The 18444-nt window shown below is 40.6% G+C and overlaps 1 protein-coding gene across 2 annotated transcripts in view; it reads right to left on the minus strand.

Moving 5' to 3' along the window:
• Positions 1-18444, minus strand: part of LOC125454665 (protein kinase C epsilon type) — a 556093-nt gene that overhangs the window by 106657 nt on the left and 430992 nt on the right. The window lies entirely within an intron of this gene.

Here is an 18444-nt window from a genome sequence, read left to right on the forward strand (position 1 = left end):
GGCATTATCTTATTATCCTTATGGGAATTTCCTCTGGACACTTTGGGCTGAATTTGATGCCCATGATGACATTGACTTGATCATTTCCAGGCACCTTGTTCCAACTCTGTGTCCTTTAGGCAATTAACTTGTTAAAAAATTCAGTTATGGACATGGATGCCACTGGCTGGGCCAGTATTTATTGCCCATCCCTAGTTGCCCTTGAGAAGGCAGTGATGAGCTGGAAACTAAAGGTTTGTTTTCTCCTTTCGGAATGTATGCCCAATGACTTGGTACATGACAAAATCTTTGTTTTAACAGCTTCACCACACAGGGCTGGCTATTTATTCTGACAAAGCAGTCTGTAACTTGTTTTATTCCATTGAGTGAATGTTGTTCTTTACTTTCCATTTTTCCATTTGTTGTTGCAAAATTCCCAAAACATTCTCATCAAGCTGTACTTGATTGCAAATGGATACCATACTAGAATCAGAGGTGAGAAACATTACATAAAACCTCAAGTTAAAACTTAAAAGCAATCAAAAATCTCATTTCAAGTCATTCTGAGTTCAGTGTATCTAAATTCTACATGGTGGTTTGGGCGACAAGAATAAAGAACATTCTCATCAACAGAATATCCATTAAATTGAGGCTGGAAGCACTTTGTGTACTCTTACAGACTGAAATGTTCCCACAGAAAAAAATGGTGCTGTTGACTATTTCATCTTCTCTTAAGTTCCATTCGTATCTCTGCAGTTAATCTTATAAACAGTATGGTGGTAAGGTTCAATATTCTGAAACAATGCGGGAGTCCAGTGCATACTAGACACAAGGAACATCATGAACAAAAGTTGAATGTGCAACTGAGCACACAGAATTTGATAGCTCTTCCAGCTTAATTGAAAAAAAAAGACTAAAATAAATCAAAGAGGACAAGGCTTAATTTTAAATCTGAGCTACATTACTTTATTTCATCCAAGGTGGTGCTAGAAGTTAGTGGGGCAATAATTGGAGAGAGGACTAAAATCCGAAATGCTTTCCACACCTAATCGTTGCCTATTGACACTACTGGAAAATGTGAAAATATGGACCGAAAGAACTGCGGATGCTAGAAATCAGAAACAAAAACAACAAGTTTCAGGTCCAATGACCCTCAAAACTGGTGGTAGCGAAGAAATGATAGCTCCTAGCTACCATCCTCTCTGAGGAAAGGTCCCTGGAACCGAAGCATTAACTCTGATTTCTCTCCACAGATGCAGCCAGAGCTGCAGAACATTTCTGGCAATTTCTATTTTTGTTTCTGAAAATATGGACATCAGCTAGGGATGAGATTTGTTGAGTCTGACTGACATATTTCGTTTTCTGACAACCTACTGATATTAAGCTCACAAATTAAGAATTGTTGGGTGAGATTTGGGAAAGTGTATGCATGGAATAATACCTTAATAAGTAATTGACTAGACAATCAAACTGGGACAATAAAGCTGACTGAGGGATGATCATAGGGCAAAGATAATTTTGCTTCAAGAATTTTCTCATGATTTTCTTTAGGGCTACGTTTTATTTTTCAGGGTTCCTTTTCCATTCCCTCTAACTCCTTTATTTAGTAATGCAGATGTTGTAAAAAATCAATGCTTTCTGCATTTGTGATAACATACGGGCTACTTGGGCTCACAAATCAGAAGTAGGAGAATTCATCAATTTCCTCAATAATGACCAAACTCTGTTAAATGTGAAGCCACAACAAACAAGGAGGGCACTAATTTGTTGGTATTTAAATTTGCAAAAGACAACAGCTATAAGTTAACAAACAAAACTTTTTTCAAAGTAACTGACTCATGCTTTTACATGTTATTACTCTAGAAACAATTGTCCTAAACACACCCTCCACCGGCTGATGAGCCCATGGTTAATGCATTTCCATTGCATGTGTACAAAGCTAGAAGATTTTATTCTGGAAGTTACGTTTTTTACTGGGATACAAATTTAAATCTCACAGTTATAATTAATAATTAACACTATTCATTGCAATAGCATCCACTACATATTTTCCCCATATAGAAGCAACAGAACTGATGTAGCCTTAAGCTAGAAATGCCACATTCATTTACAAGGAATTTATTACCTTTGTAATTTCATATTTTCCTGGCTTCTACACAGCTGATTATTTCCTTATTGAAGATTTACACCTTCCATCTTCTGCCACTTCCTTAGAGCCTCCCTTTCTCTCCCCACTTGGAGCCTCCCTCTCCTCTGCCTGTAGTCCCCTCTCCCCATGGCTCAGTGCAGCCAGCCTCCTTCTTCTTCCCCATCTACCATGCAGCATCCTTCACATCCCCAGTCCATCCAATTGGAGCATCTTCCTCCCTACCTACAGGAAGGTTTAAAACAGGTATCTGATCTAACTGGTGAGAGATTGAAGTGCACTGAGATGCAGAAGGATCTGGGATCCAGTGCATGAATCACTAATGTGTTGTAATCAGTTCAACCATGATCTTGCTGAATTACAGGATGGGCTCAAGAGGCTGAGTGGCCTACTCCTGCTTTAATCTGTATGTTCCAACACACCTTTCCCCTGGACCTGGCAGTGGAATTCCCAGCAAAGGGCTATCCTGGCAAAAGGCAACACCCCACCTCCCACTCCATCAGCAACAGCAACTCATCCGGTCTTGGCAAACAGCTCCCAGTGACACCCTCACTTGCACCACTTACATTCCTGATTGCTCTCTGCATCTCCAATGAGCCTGTTTCCCTCCTTCAGCAGCAAGCATCGAAGGATTGGTGCAGCAGCTTCTTACCAATTTTGCTGATAGTATTATGACCCTGTGATAGTATTTTCCCAAGCAATTTATGAGTGAATTTGCCTGCTGTCCCCGCTTGTCTTGGGTACTGGATGATCAAAAACAATGCAAGGTGCCAACTAAATGTCCCTTTCAAGTGCTAACAGCTTTGTCTCAATAAGGATAGAAATATTTAAATAATCAAAAGAAAACACTGAGGCAAGCAGCAATGACTGTCATAATGTAGAAAGTACATGAGAAATGAAAGATAAAGTACTGATTCTCAATGCCCTCTGTAATCACAAAGTACTTAAGAATGACCAACTCAGAAAATGATTTATGTTAGGCTTTGACATTTGTTAGAAGTGGGACTTACAACTACTGTGCCATTATTGGGTCACCTTTCTACTTTCTTGTGAACATGGGACACTCATCTCTGTCACTGCCTCTATTGCCATGTTCAGTGAGATCAGTTATGCCGGATTTTTCTGAGTTTGTGTGGCCTAGTTTCAGCTTCACAGTAGCACTGGCCAATTCAGCTGATGTGGAAATAATTTGAATGGAATGCCAGATATAAAAATATGGAAAGTAAAACATGTTTTATAGAACAATTTGCAAGTTGTCCCATGGCCTAGGTCATAGAAGATGACTTCATTATTTAGCCCAACATATGTTATACAAGTTACTTTGTTCCCAGAATTCCACACATGCCATCTCAGAAAGTATTTTGTAATCATTCAGTACAATTTAAACAGGATGAAAGAGAAGTTTGTTTAAATGTACCTAAAATTACAGAGGCTGTCTCCACCCATAGAAAACTTCAATAAACATTTCCTGCCTTCTAATTAGGATTATACAATATTTGGCTCTTATAAAATGGTGGAAAGAAAGTCTGGAGATGGAATGATAAATGGAAGGTTTATACATTTGTGTTACAATTCAGCAATTTGAATGCAGGAAGAATTTTCTGATGTGCTTTGTTGTTCCTTTGTTGTACACAGCAACAAATCATGGAAGTGAATTCGACCGCATTAGTTTTAACAAATTAATTGAATTTGATAATTACTGAATGAAATAGGTACAGTGCCCGGTGACAGAAGATTGTGCATTAACCAGCAGAAAATTGAGAGGCATCAGTCTTGAAAGTTGGGCCTTCCAAATGGTCAACAAGTTCCATGTATGTTTGTTTTTAAAAGTGTTCTCCTCATAGCCACTATGGGTGATATACCACAATGTAGTTAGAAGCTGAGCAATAACTGCTATGTAGTTGGTACTGATGGAGTGATGATAGCAGTCTGAGGTATGCTCCAACTAATATAAATAGGAGGGGCTGTAACAAAAGGCTGTATCTTCTCATATTTTGGTTAATTTGGATATGTATATGAATAGGAAAGGTTTAGAGGACGAGTGGGATTAGTTTAGTTTGGGAAACTTGGTTAGCATGGACAAGTTGGACCGAATGGTCTGTTTCTGTGCTGCAAGATTTTATGACTCTATACATGTCAATTTTACTGGGTTTTGCGCGGCACAGTGAGTTTTGCCACACTAACATCCCAATCTCATGTTATTAGCAACCCACCATGCCCCTATGGTGCCCTTTTTAGCCAAAACGAGCCTGATTTTCCTACTCGTCTTGACCAGATGTATTCCCTAAGGCTGGCAAATCCCAGGATACCTGGCACTAGTGCCATCTATAAAAGGCAGCTGTGCACCTGATCAGGTATTTTCAGTCCAGAGCTGTCCTGCACAGTTCATGACATTTTCCCTCAACATGGCAAATAAGGAGAAACTGCTGGCGGAGAGGGCAGTGCAAATGAAGGATGTCCTCTTCCCACAGGACCAGAGAAAGGGGTCACAACACCAGACCCGGCCATCCCGCTCTGACGTGGCCACCAGATCAGTGCAAGTATCTGATGGAATGCCCAACCTTCTTTGCTCTGCCATGATAGGGGCCACCATTTTCCCTCAGCTAGCTTATATTCACTCTAACTCTGCGATTGCACAAACATACACCAAGGCACATACTCTATCACTTTCACCACAATATGCAACATCTTCCCTCATTCACTCTTACCCACTCAATTCCCCCACATGACTAACCCAGCATGGCCTCTGAACACTTACTTACCCTCACCTATCCTTGCACGTATAGCTATGGCCCCTACATTCATTTCACTAAATTCCTCCCTTACGCTCATTCCAGGAGAAACAGCCCACAATAGAAAGAGCCAAGATGGGTGGTAGGGCGCCCAACATTTGGCTCCTCAACACCTATAAGGAAAGGATCTCAATCCTTGCCATCCTGGGTGGGCGAATGTCTGTGCCCAAGCATCAGAGACTGTTCACAACGGACTGAGATCTTTTAAGAAGTAGCTAAAGGGCCAAAGCACAAAACAGCAAGGCAAGGTGAGGATGGTGAGCTCAGAGTTAGCAAGTATGAAACACCCTGGTCTAAGGATGTACAGTGTCTCTGCAGTAGCACTGCAATGATGGGAGCTGGTGGGCCCCAAAGTGAGGCAATGAAGTACAGACGCAAACTATAAGACAATCAGAGATGTGCCATGAGGGTGTGGTGAGGGCAGTACCTGTCAGATGCCATGCTTCATGAATGTGAGCCTGCATGCAGTTGCTGCCCCTGAAGCAGACCCTAGGTGTGGGTAGGCTTTAAGGGATGGCTGAAAGAAGGAAAGTAAGGTGCAGAGGCAGAATCTTAAAATTTTATCCCACACTACAGAATAGAGCAGACGAACTCCAACATGCTGCATTCAATTGTTTGATCTTGGCTGAAATTAAAATTAAAACCAGTGCCAATATATGCCAACGAATTGAAGCATTCTGAAGGCTCTGTACGAAGCTTACGTCTCAATAAAATAGTTTCATATTTCATTTTCCCCTCAGTCCCTGATACATAAGATCAGAAATGGCTCAGAGGATGCTGGCAGAACTTTATTATCTCACCCAAATGGTCATCCTTCGTTTGTGACCCAAAACCAGACGTGATGGCTACCTTTGTGACTGTAAACATCATTGCTGACATCTCTCTTTTCTATATATGTATATTTTCCAATTTAGTCAATAAATAAAAACAACAGTTTCACTCATACAGTGCCTCATACAACCTCAGGACAGTCAACGATACTTGATAGTTAATGAAGAAATTTTGGAGCACAGTCATAGTTGTAATGTAGGAATTGTAGTTGTCCATTTGCACACAGCAAGCCCTCACAAATAGCAATGAGACAGTGAGCAGATAAGTTGTTTTACAGATATTAAATAAGGGACAGGAAACTGCAATGAACAGGGGTGTTGGCTGTTTTTTTCTCGCTATGTTCCAATGGGACTCAGATAAGTTATGAAGTCCTTAAATATTGCTCTGGTTGAGATGACATTCCACAGACTGAAAAAGAAACATAAAAGCAATATATAAAAAAAAGCAGAAGTAGGCCATTTGGCCCTTTGAACCTGCTCCACCATTCATTATGGTCATGGCTGATCATCCAACTCAATGATATAATGAGATATAATCAGTGGATAACCTGACATTTATCCACATTATACTACATCTGACATGCATTTTCCCAATCACTCAGCTTTATCCTAATCACACTGAAGTATCTTTGCACCCTCCTCACAGCTCACACCCCATCCAGCGTTATGTCGTCTGCAAATCTGGAGATATTACACTTAGTTCCCTCATCTAAATCATTAATACATATTGTGTCTAGCTGGGGTCCTAGCATTGTGATACCTCACAAATTATTGCATGCATTTTGAAAAAGGCTCATTCAATCCTACTCTTTGTTTCATCTCTGCCAACCAGATTGGTATTGATTTCAATCCACTACCCTCAATTCCATGTGCTTTAATTGCATGTGCTAACCTCTCAGGTGGGATTTTTTTGAAAGCCTTCTAAAAGTCAAAATAGACGTTATCCACTGGCTCCCTCTCATCAACTCTGCAAGTTACACACTCAACAAATACCAATTGGTTCTCCAAGCATAATTTCCCTTTAGTGAATCCATGCTAACTCTGTCTGATTCTATCACTATTTTACAACTGCTCAGGTTATATACTTTTCATCATGCACTCCAGCATTTTCCCCAATTCCTGGTTTTATCTCTGTCTATCTTGCTAAATAGATAAGTTACATGAACTACCCTCTAACTAAACCTCAGGAATAAACTGCTTTAGTGCTTTATCATGGGCTGAATTCACAAAATCAGCAGGGGATCTTCCTATGTAAAATGTGAGTAATATAATACATACTATCCATACTACTCATGTGAAATGCAACAAATACTCAAGAACTATAGTAACAATAGTTAATGTGTTAGTTATGGCACCATCACATAACAACATAATGGCCACCCAGGTCTTCAGGACATTCAGGGGCAAAAAAGGCAACACAGAACCACCCTGCACAACTGAGTCATAATGAAGACACGTGTGGGAGTGATTAGTTAAGGTCATTCTCATTTGGAGGTATTAGCCACTCAAACTCTGTATGCCATAATTCAAACTTCTCAATGAGACTAACTCTTGGTATTCAACCTTCAGAATCAAATAATCTTCATCTTTCTGTCCTATAAAAAACACTTTCACGATAGTGATGATATTTAAGTGAAAAAAAACTGCTGTTTCACTCTCAGGAGTCAGGATATCAATAAAAACAGCTGATTAATCACTCAATTAGCTAAATATTATTTGTATTACTGATTGATGAGTTGACTTTGTGTTGGAGGGGTTTTGGAACATCAAGCTGTCTATTAAACAAGCACTTAATTTATTCAATTATCTCATGCAGGTTTGTGGCCAAACCTCCTGCCATTAAATTGACACAATAATCATTCATCAGAATTAGAACATGAATAACTATAATCCACAAAGTGCAAGCTGCAAACCATACCAAGAAGCAGATAAACCATAATATCACACATTCTGAGTTGCTGCATTTTGTCAGACAAGCAAGGGGAAGTGCCAAGCCATGGTCTACGCTTCTCTATATGAAAGAAGGAAAAGCAAATAGATGAGTCACATGCTCTTGGACACATTCTATTTGGCAAACATCAGATAAAGCTGAGGGAGCAGGTTAGCAGCATGGCATTTGCAGAACTAAAGGGAATGGGTAATTTGTCTTACAATTGCCTTTATAGTTCCGACAGTACAAAGACGACTTGGCAAATTACTTCAGACTTTACTCGGACCTTTCACAATGGATACAATCTGCTAGGCACAAAACATTATCTGATTGGGAACATGGATTTAACTTCTCAACTACTTTGCCTCCTGCTCCCCCTCCAATTGCCCCCCAGGATTTTCCATTTTTCTTTCCTTTCCTGAGAAGGATGAGCTTTGCCGGGCAGTGTACCATCTCAGCCAGAGGCTTTAGTAGGTTACTTTCTCCTTTGTGAAGAAGGGCAATGAGGTACTAAAGTGGGAAGAAGGTTACCACATTGATGGCTAAACTTCTCCTCACTTTGTACCAAGATGAAACTTTTCAAAACGGGTTACTCAATGGTGTCAGGAGCAGAAATTCCAGATTAATTTCTTCTCTCCCTACTGTGTACAAGCCCAATTTTACCATCCTTCAATCTTTAGTGTGTAAATGGCTAATGGAGAACAGATGTCAGCACACGCATGATCAGATGAATGACCTCTTTCCGTGCCATAGATTTTCTATGGTTCTGTGGTTCGAGATGAAAAATCAAACCTGTGTCTTTTTGATCAATATTACCCTAGATATTGAATTTATTCAACCAACCAATTCAAGACTCTGTCTCCTTTCAGTTTACAAGCTTGTAGTTGGGTTAATTTTTGAAAAAAATCTTTCACTTAACTTCTCCGTATCTTTCCTACTTCAAACGGTAATTTTGAGCTGATGGCTAACATTCAAGGACTCACGCATACACAAATTTACCAATGACCTTGTGACCTCAAAATGTAAACAACACAAACAGTGCCCTGTCACCCAGCCACTACGCCCCAGTCGCATGGCAGAAAATGGCGTGCAACAGGGCAAATCAATCCATTTTCTAAAACTGTATTTAGTCTACTTGTGCTACAAACGCTTAATTAAGCTAATCAAATAATCAGTGTACCATTAATTAGTTCTCAACAGCATGAGGCAAATTTGACTTGGTTGTTTAGAAAAACCATGCCCTCCTTGTGTAGAACAAGCCTTTCTCAGTAATCAGGATTTTTACCGAACTGCAGCAGGAAACAATTATAAGTATAGTACAGAATGTATTATGTGTGGCCCTAGATTGGCTTTAGGAATGTTTATCCCAATGCTTAATACCATGCAAAAGTACAGTGACCTCTCCATGGTAGGACTAAGTTTTTTTTCTCTTTTCTCTTGGGACTTAGCTTCTGAAATTCTTGTTTCTTTGTCGAAGGGATTTGAGCTGGATCATTTCTGCCAGAAATTAGCAGAACTGCAAGATGAATCACACACTTGTTTAGATGTTGCTATGGGAGCAATGTTTGATAATTTGGACAGGACTACTTTTGCAATTTTACCACCAAAGACTGATTCCATGCCCTGGTATAACGCCACTATCTTTCTTAAAATATCAGTTTAGTAACGAAAAGAAAATGATCTGCACCGCCTTGATTCTATGCACAATAATAATAATAAACATCATCATACAATAATTGTAGAGCTCTTGGCATTCTTTATACAGATATGATGGCTTCTTTATAGAATGCTTACTTAATGTTAAATCTCATGCAACATCAATAATCCATGTCTTGTCAAAGCCTGATAATGGTACCCTCATGCCAAGGTATTGCATTCACAATGCCACTAATGCATCCAGCGTACCAGTGTGTTTTTCTTTCCACTAATTTTCTCCCTTTCTCTCCTGAAGGCATTTTAACATCTGTTTCCTTCTTTATTCAGGTGACTCATCTTCAGAGGTGAAATGATTCAGTTAAGGGTCAGCAAGTCGATTTTTTAAACAGTTGAGCCAATTCTATTTCTACCCAGACAAGTCTTCCAGTGGGGCCACTGGATAGCGACCTAACGTGAGGAAGCCTGACAAATTTTCATTGGGCATTCCAAGCACTCAGGAGCTGAGGCCAATTGTAGGATCCCTACAATTACATCATTACAGATCAGAAACTGAACCTGAGATCTTCTGGGATGAATAAATTAGTGTCACACTAAAGAGTGCCTTTACCAATTAGTTAATGTGGTTTTAAATAAATGCAGAATATTTTTAATTTACTCATGGGGCACAGGCATTGCTAGCTGGGGCAGCACTTACTACCCATCTCTGTTGCTCTTGAGAAAATGGTAGTGAAATATCTTCTTCGGCCACTGCAGCACCTGCAGGGTAGCTACAGCCACAATGCTGTTAGGGAGGGAATTCAAGGATCTTGACCCAACTACACTGAAGGATTGGCAATATATTTCCAAGTTAGGATGGTCAGTGGCTTGGATGGGAACGTGCAGATGTTTATGGATGTGGGGCAAATCATGCAGGTTACTTTGTCCTTGATGGTATAAAACTTCTTGAGTGTTGTTGGAACTGCACCCATTCAGGCAAGTGGGGAGTAATCCATCACACTCCTGACTTGTCGAAAGTGAACATGCTTTGGGAGTCAGCTGGTCAGTTAATTGCGATGAAGAATACTTTGTACTTTGAACATTCTAAGCTGGAGTGACAGAATTGAGCTTAGGTCTGATCTCATCTTGACGGACTGGCTAGCATAGGTTTTGAGCCAGTCCATCAAGTTGAGAGGTTTTTGAAATGAGTTTTATTTAATTTCAAATGAACTGTTGTTTTCTAAGCAGCTTAGCCAGGATGATGACTGCCCTGTGTTTTATTCATTCCTGGCAATTCTCATGGTGAGCAATTAATAGTTGCTTTGCCATGACAGTGTATTATTAGAGATATGCCTTATGTTTGTTATAAGACATAAAACTAATTGCTTTTGGAATGAGAAAGATCAACTAAAGCCCCTCCATATGTAGTCAACAGCATCAATAATTAAAACCCAATAACCAGACTAAATATAAACAGTGAAATAATTGTGGACGTAAGACAGAATTTTGTGTCTTCCACAGCAGGTTTGGTGAAGGGACATTAACCAGGCGGGAGGATGGTTGGCAGGGTAAGTCCAACTAAGTCTGTTTTAAATGGATTTCCCAGCTAGCTACCAATTGAGGTGCTTAGGTGACTATGCTTATTTGAGAGCATCATCCACTTTCGACGGCATTCCCCCAATGGTGGGCAGGTTGTTCAAGATGCAGGGGACACAGCAAGAAAACTGGTGCAGGATTGCTTGCTAGTTCCTTGGTAGGGGAGGCGCTTTGTTCAGTAATCCATTGAAATCCAGCCCCATTGCTATAGTGGCTGACCCCTCACCTGTCCCCAGCGATCTCCACCTCACGATTCCGAATCATCATCACTCCACTTATCCTAGGTTCCAGTGACAATCCTTGGCCTCAGGTGAATGCCTTAGCATGAGTTCTTCATCGCTCTTCAGAGATTTTTCCACATGTGATCTCATACATCACGACAAATGTACTTTATTGTTTACATACTTCAGGATTAGTCCCTTACTCTAGATTTTCCTCTATGTCACTATTTCTACTCATTACTAACACTGCATTACATACTTAGAGAAGAAACATTCCCTGATGTGTCAACATCCATTTTCAGCTGGGAGCATTCTTGCTTGAGTTTTGCAGTTGTGAAATTCAAAGCTGACACCAGGCGTTGCGATTATAAACGAGGCAGATATTTTCATGCAACAGTGGAGGAAGCACTGCATTGTTGGGGATGCAGTTTTTCTAATGAGATGTTAAAACAATGTCATGCAAAAAGATCCCAATATTTAAAAATGGAATCTTTCACCAACATCACCAAAGCAATCACACTGCTTCATAAATTACCCTCACTGTTTGTGTGCCCTTACTTTCAAAAAGTGTGTGTGCTGTGCTTGCCTATAATCTGATGATGGTTACTTTTAAGAATAATAAGTGGTGAAGCACTTAGCAATTCCTGAAGATGCAAGAAGTGCAACAGTGATACAAGTTGTTTCTTTATCAATCGCCAATTTGCCATTCACTGGTTTGAGCCCACATTATTTTTTCTACGTGTTTGAATTGACGTTCCAAATTAACCTTCTCTTCACCATCTTGTATAATCTATTATGCCTGCTGTCAGACATCTCATAGATGTTTACAGCTCAGAATGAGGCCATTGGCATATCAAGTTCATGCCAGTCAACAAAGATCTATCGACATGATACCCATTTGGTACAGGAGGGGCAGGACTGGCAGCTTACCATTCCACGCCATTGCTGTTTTAGACAGGACAGATAGGGAAATGAAAGGGCTGGGGGAGTTTCATTGCTGATTAGTGATCACATTACAGCTGTGTTAAGGGAAGATATGTCAGAGGAAATTTACAGTGAGGCATTATGAGTGAAGTTCAAGGATAGGAAGGGTGAAATCACAATGTTGGGAGTTTTCCATAGAACTCCCAACAGCCAAATGAGACAGAGGAGCAGATATGTAGTCAGGTACTAGAAAGGTGTGAAAAAAGCAGTTTAGTTGTGGTGGATGAGTTCAATTTTCCTCTCATTGACTGGGAATCCTTTACAGCCAGGGGCTTCGATGGAGAGCTTTTTGAGACAGTAAGTTGACAATCCAACCAGAGAGGAGGCCATACTAGACTTGGTACTAGCGAATGAGCCAGGTCAGGTGATTGATGTTTCAGTAGGAGAGCATTTTGGGCTCATTGACCATGATTCCATATGATTTCAGGTAGTCATGGACAAGAGTGGCCATCGGGTGATGGTATTTAATTGAGCAAGAGTCAATTACATCCAAATTTTACAAGATCTGGGCAATGTGGATTGGGAGCAGTTATTTGAGGGCAAATCTACATCTGGCATGTGGGAGGTTTTTAAAGACCAGTTGATTAAAGTGCAGGACATGCATGTCCCTGCAAAATTGAAGGATACGAATGGCAGGATCCAGGAACCATGGATGACAAGGGAAATTGTAAAATTAGTCAAAAAGAAAGAGGTAGCAACCGATAGGTCCAGGCAGCTATAAACTAACAAAGCCCTTGAGGAGTAGAGGGGAATTAGGAAGGAATTTAAACGCAGAATTAGAAAGGCTAAAAGGGGCCATGAAATGTCTTTAGCAAACAGGGTCAAGGAGAATCCCAAGGCTTCTTATACATGTAACAGAAGGAAGAGGGTAACAACAGAAGGAGTAGCCCTCCTCAAGGACAAAGGAGGGAAGTTATGCATGGAGCAAGGAAGTGGGAGAAATTCCTAATGAGTACTTTGTATCAGTATTCACCAAGGAGAAGGACATGACTGACGTTGAGGTCAGGGATGAGTGTGTGAATACTCTAGAGAATATCAGTATATTAAGGAGGAAGTTTTGGGTATCCTAAATTACATTAAGATAGACAAGTCCCTGGGGCCAGATGGGTGGCATTGTGGGGCTGATGTTAGCACTGGGGCCTCACAGCGCCAAAGACCTGGTTCAATTCCATTCTCAGGCGACTGTCTGTGTGGGCTTTGCACGTTACCCCTGTGTCTGTGTGGGTTCCCTCTGGGTGCTCCGGTTTTCTCCCACAGTCCAAAGATTTGCAGGGTAGGTGGATTGGCCATGCTAAATTGTCCATAATGTTCAGGGATATTTAGATTAGGTAGGTTAGACACTGGAAATGTAGGAGTAGGGGAATGGTTCTGGGTGGGATACTCTTCAGAGGGACAGTGTGGACTTGTTCGGTCAACAGCCTGTTTCCACAGTGTGAGGATTCTATGAACATCTATGGGCCTATCCCAGGTTACTGTGAGAGGCAAGGGAAGAAACAGCTGGGCATTAGCAGATATCGTCACATCCTCCTTAACACAGCCAAGGTTTCAGAGGACTGGAGATCAGCCAATGGTGTTCTCTTGTTTAAGGAAGGAAGTAGGGATAATCCAGGAAATTACAGGCCAGTAAGTCAGACATCCGTTGGGGGGAAGCACTTGGAGAAGATACTGAGGGACAGGGTATATGCACATTTGGGAGAAAGTGGACTAGTCAGCGACAGGCAGCTTAGTTTTGTACAGGGAAGGTCATATTTCACCAACTGAATCAAATTTTTTGAAGAGGTGACAAAGATAATTTATGAGGGAAGAGCCGTGGATGTCGCATATATGGACTTTAGTAAGGTATATGTCATAAAGTTTCTCATGGCAAATTGATACAAAAACTAAAATCACATGCAATTTGGGATGGGCTGGCTAGATGGATACAAAACTGGCTTCATCATAGAAGTCAGAGGGTAGTGGTGGAAGGCTGTTTTTCAGAAAGCAGACCGGTAACTGGTTGTGTTCCACAGGGATCAATCTTAAGTCCTCTGCTGTTTGTAGGAAAATGTGGGTGGTCTGATTAGCAAGTTTGCAGATTACATAAAGATTAGTGGATTTGTTGATAGTGCCGATGATTGTGAAAGGAAACAACACAATATGGAGAGTTGGAGACTTGGGCACAGAAATAGCGGATGGAGTTTAATCCAGACAAATGCGAGGTGATGCATTTCGGAGGATCAAATTTATGTGTGAATTATACTGTAGACGACAGAACCCTTAGGAATATTAGCATACTGACTGATCTGGGTGTGCAGGTCCACAGTTGCCTAAAAGTGGCAACATGGGTGACTAAAGTGATTAAGAAGGTATATGGCATGCCTTCATTGGCTGGGCCATGGAGTACAAGAATTGGCAAACCATGCTGCAGCTATATAAAACCCTTGTTAGTCCACATTTGGGAGTATTGTGTGCAGGTTTAGTTGCCACATTACCAGAAGGTCTTGGAAGCTTTGGAGACAGTGCTGAGAAAGTTCACCAGGATGCTTTCCAGTCTTGAGGGCATTGGCTATGAGGAAAGATCAAAAAAAGACAAGGACTGTTTTCACAGGAGACCTGATAGAGGTCTACAAAATTATGAGAGGCAGAGATAGGGTGGATAGTCAGAGGCTTTTTCCCATGGTTGAAGTTTCAATTACAAGGGGGCACAGGTTCAAGGTGAGAGCGGGAAAGTTTAAGGGAGATGTGTGAAGGAAGTTTTTCATGCAGACAGCGATAGGAGCCTGAAATGCACTGCCAGAGGAGGTGTTAGACGCAGGCATATTGGTGACATTTAGGAGGCATCTGGATGGTTACATGGATAGGGAGGGAATAGAGGGATATGGGCTGAATAAGGGCAGGAGGTTTGTTTTTTAGTTTAGCCAGGGCATGATGATCAGCACAGGCTTGGAGGGCCAAAGGGCATGTTCCTGAGGTGTTATTCTCTTGTGTTCTTATTTGTATTTTCCAGCTCTTGGCTCATTACTCTGGAGGCTATGGTAATGCAAGTGAATATCTAGATAATGCTTAAATATTATGAAAGTTTATGACTCAACAACCCTTTCAAGGAGTGAGTTCCAGACATCTGCCACCCTTTGAGTAAAAAGATTTCTCCTTAACTATCTTCTTGGCTTTCTACCTCTTAGCGTAAATCTACGTGCTCTGGCTATTGACCCACCAACGAATGGAAAAAATGCCTTCCTGTCCACCCTATCTATGTACCTCACATGCTAATTCACCTCAATTGGGTCTCCTCACAACTTTTGTTGCTCCAAGGAAAACAGTCCCAGCCTATCCAATCCTTTCTCAGACCCTCCAGCCCAGGCAGCAACCTGATAAATATCCTCTGCATCTTCTCTTGTGCAATCACATCCTTCTTATAATGTGGTCACCAGAACTGAATGCACCAGCCCAGTTGTGGCCCAACCAGTGTTTTATACAGTTCCAGCTTAACCACCTTGCTCTTGTATTCTATGCCTCAGTTAATAAAGACAATTAGCTACATTTTAAACCTGCCCAACTACCTTCAGGGATCAGTGGTTATGTACATAAGCCTCTCCCCTCGATGTGCAGTATGTTCCATGGTCCTGCTATTTATTGCCTTGTTAGCCCTTCCAAGAACATTACTCATAGTTTTTAAGGTTGAATTTGGTTCACCACTGCTCTGCCCACCTGAGCAGTCTGGTGATATTCGTCTAGTTTACAGCTATCCTCCTCACTGGTCCCCTCTCTTTCTGAGGAAATAAGCTTTGAACAGTCATTCCAAATTGAATTGCCAGGACACAGGAATCTACGACGAGGCTCATTCATAATGTAAAAGCATTGAATTTTTCCCTGGGTCTTGGTCACAATGAGAGTAATTTTTGATTTCAGAAGCAGACAGAAAATGGGCAATAGTGTCTTGATCATTTTCCATTCCATGACTGCTGTTAATTATCAACCTCAACTGTAGCTGAAAATTATCTACTATTTAATGCCACAGCTTGATCACAGATTGGCACAGAAAAACATTCTGAAAAATATTCTGCTATTTTCAAATGGATCCTTTACATTTTCACATTGCCTCTTTTCTCACAGCATTTAAACATTTGCACTACATTCATCCTGCTCTAACTTAGTATCAGTCGAGGTGCAGAATGTTTAAACATTGGTCCAAAATAACTTCATAATTTCAATAAAAAGCATGTATAGGTGAAAGCTGTGTAAAATTTATGTTTCACTTTCGGGTTCATTCAAATCACAAGCAAAATTGAATAACTGAAATGTAGTTCACTGGGTTATGAATAATGGGGAACAAGGCAAAAGGAGGATGGCTTATTAAAAGGAAGAATTAGTTCTGACAAAACTTTAACAGAGCAGAAATGTTAACTGTTTTCTCCTTCACAGATGCTGCCAGACCTGCTGAGCTTTTCCAGCAACTTTGTTTTTGTTCCTGACTCACAGCATCCACAGTTCTTTCGGTTTTTATTTAAAGGAAGATGAACCCTTTTGAATCTCCGATTTTAATTCTGCTGTCTACGATTTAAAATTAAATTTAACTCCTGATAAAAAAGGTAGGCTGAGTATGAACAGAAAATGCAGCATGGAGTCTTTGTGTCTGTTGGTGCAGATTGTGTCATTCTTGGGTCTGCAGACGGATATGTGCTGGGGGCACATGGAGCTTCTGCTGCTCCTTGGCAGAGGTTTCATTAAAAGCACCCATTTGGGGACATTTCCTTCTTGTCCTAGAAATTATGCTGCATTATGTTCTCAGCATGAGGCCAGCAAAATATGTAATTTAATGAGTTAATTGAATTCTACTCCAAATTCATGGTTTCATTGGAATCTTTTTTAAAATTGGCAGAACCAGAATTCAGACAGTCAATGTGGAAATTTAAATCTGCTGCTCTGACACAACCTTGTGTTTAGATTTGCATTTTGTTTTAGATTAGATTAGATTCCCTACAGTGTGGAAACAGGCCCTTTGGCCCAACAAATCCACACCACCGCTTGCAGCATCCCACCCAGACCCATCCCCCATAACCCAAATACCCCTGAACACTATGGGCAATTTAGCATGGCTAAAAAACACATCACTTGCCTTCCTATTATTTTCTCTTTTCATTTGCTCTCCCCTGCAATGCCCACAGGACGGTGGGCATCCAATCTGTCAATATATTTTTTGAAGTGCCCAATGGATACTGCATGGGAGTGACAACTTGGCTTAGTCTTTTGTTTTCACCCTCTTTCTATTTTCTGCCACTTCAAGCAGCCTGCCTAATATCAGGAAGGGGGGAGTTGGCAGCAAAGAGCATGGAGTTACATGATTATGCGATGTCACTGGGAAAAGGACTGCAATAATATTTATGGAAAACTAACTTGGGAGCATCAGAAAATTGACATTATTTTATAAGCATAAGTCATAAATTCATTCCTTTCTGTGCACTTAATATCAGAGTGCCAATCCTACCAATAACTGTACAGACCCAATAACCGTTCCCAGAATTCTGCAAATGCCGATCTATAACTAATACAAAAAATGTGGTGTTTCAATGAAATTGCCCCTGTTTACGTCCTCTTTGGGAAAACAGCTTTGATTTTTCCATCAGTTTGACAGTGCAGATTTATGAATCTTCATGTGGAAAGTCATCAGTTACTAAGTCACTGAAGTCATCTCGTCATAAAGGGGAATTGTGAAAATTTAACAAGGTGCATAATTTATATTGAGCAATTAAATAAAAATAATCTGGATTTTTCTTCAACTGAATTTCATTAAGGAGATGAAATAAATTGCCGAATGAAAAATGTTAACATTTTGCCTACAAATGAACTATTTTCCCCTAGTTTCTTACATGTCAAGTGACTAAACCAGAAAATTATTATTTTAGAATATTCTGAACTCATCAAAAAGATTAAATAAGTGGAATTTGTTTCTTTTATTCTATACAATTTGTATAGTTACTTTGAATATTATCTGGAAAAGCCATTATTGCAGATGTTATTATAGCAGTGCTCCCTACAGGACACAGACTGTGTCAAGACGAATAGGTGCCTAATTTTCTCACATAGCAGTGTCTACATTTAACATTACTCACTTGTCTGGTATCCTGCAATGCTGGCTATTTCCTGCATGGTGTTCTCTCACAGTGAATCCATTACTTTGCCTGTCTCTTTCTTTATTGCGCCTGAAGACACAACCTGCCTCTAAGTGTTGGCTGACTGTACCTACATATGTCATGGGCAAGCATCATTGCTGACGTTCCCTGCCACACACAAGGCCAGCACAAAGCATTCAGGAGTGGAAAGCAGCATTGGAGCTGTTCAGACCAATGCTACAATC

The sequence above is a fragment of the Stegostoma tigrinum genome, chromosome 9 (assembly GCF_030684315.1).
Source record: "Stegostoma tigrinum isolate sSteTig4 chromosome 9, sSteTig4.hap1, whole genome shotgun sequence".
Classification (NCBI taxonomy): Eukaryota; Metazoa; Chordata; class Chondrichthyes; order Orectolobiformes; family Stegostomatidae; genus Stegostoma; species Stegostoma tigrinum.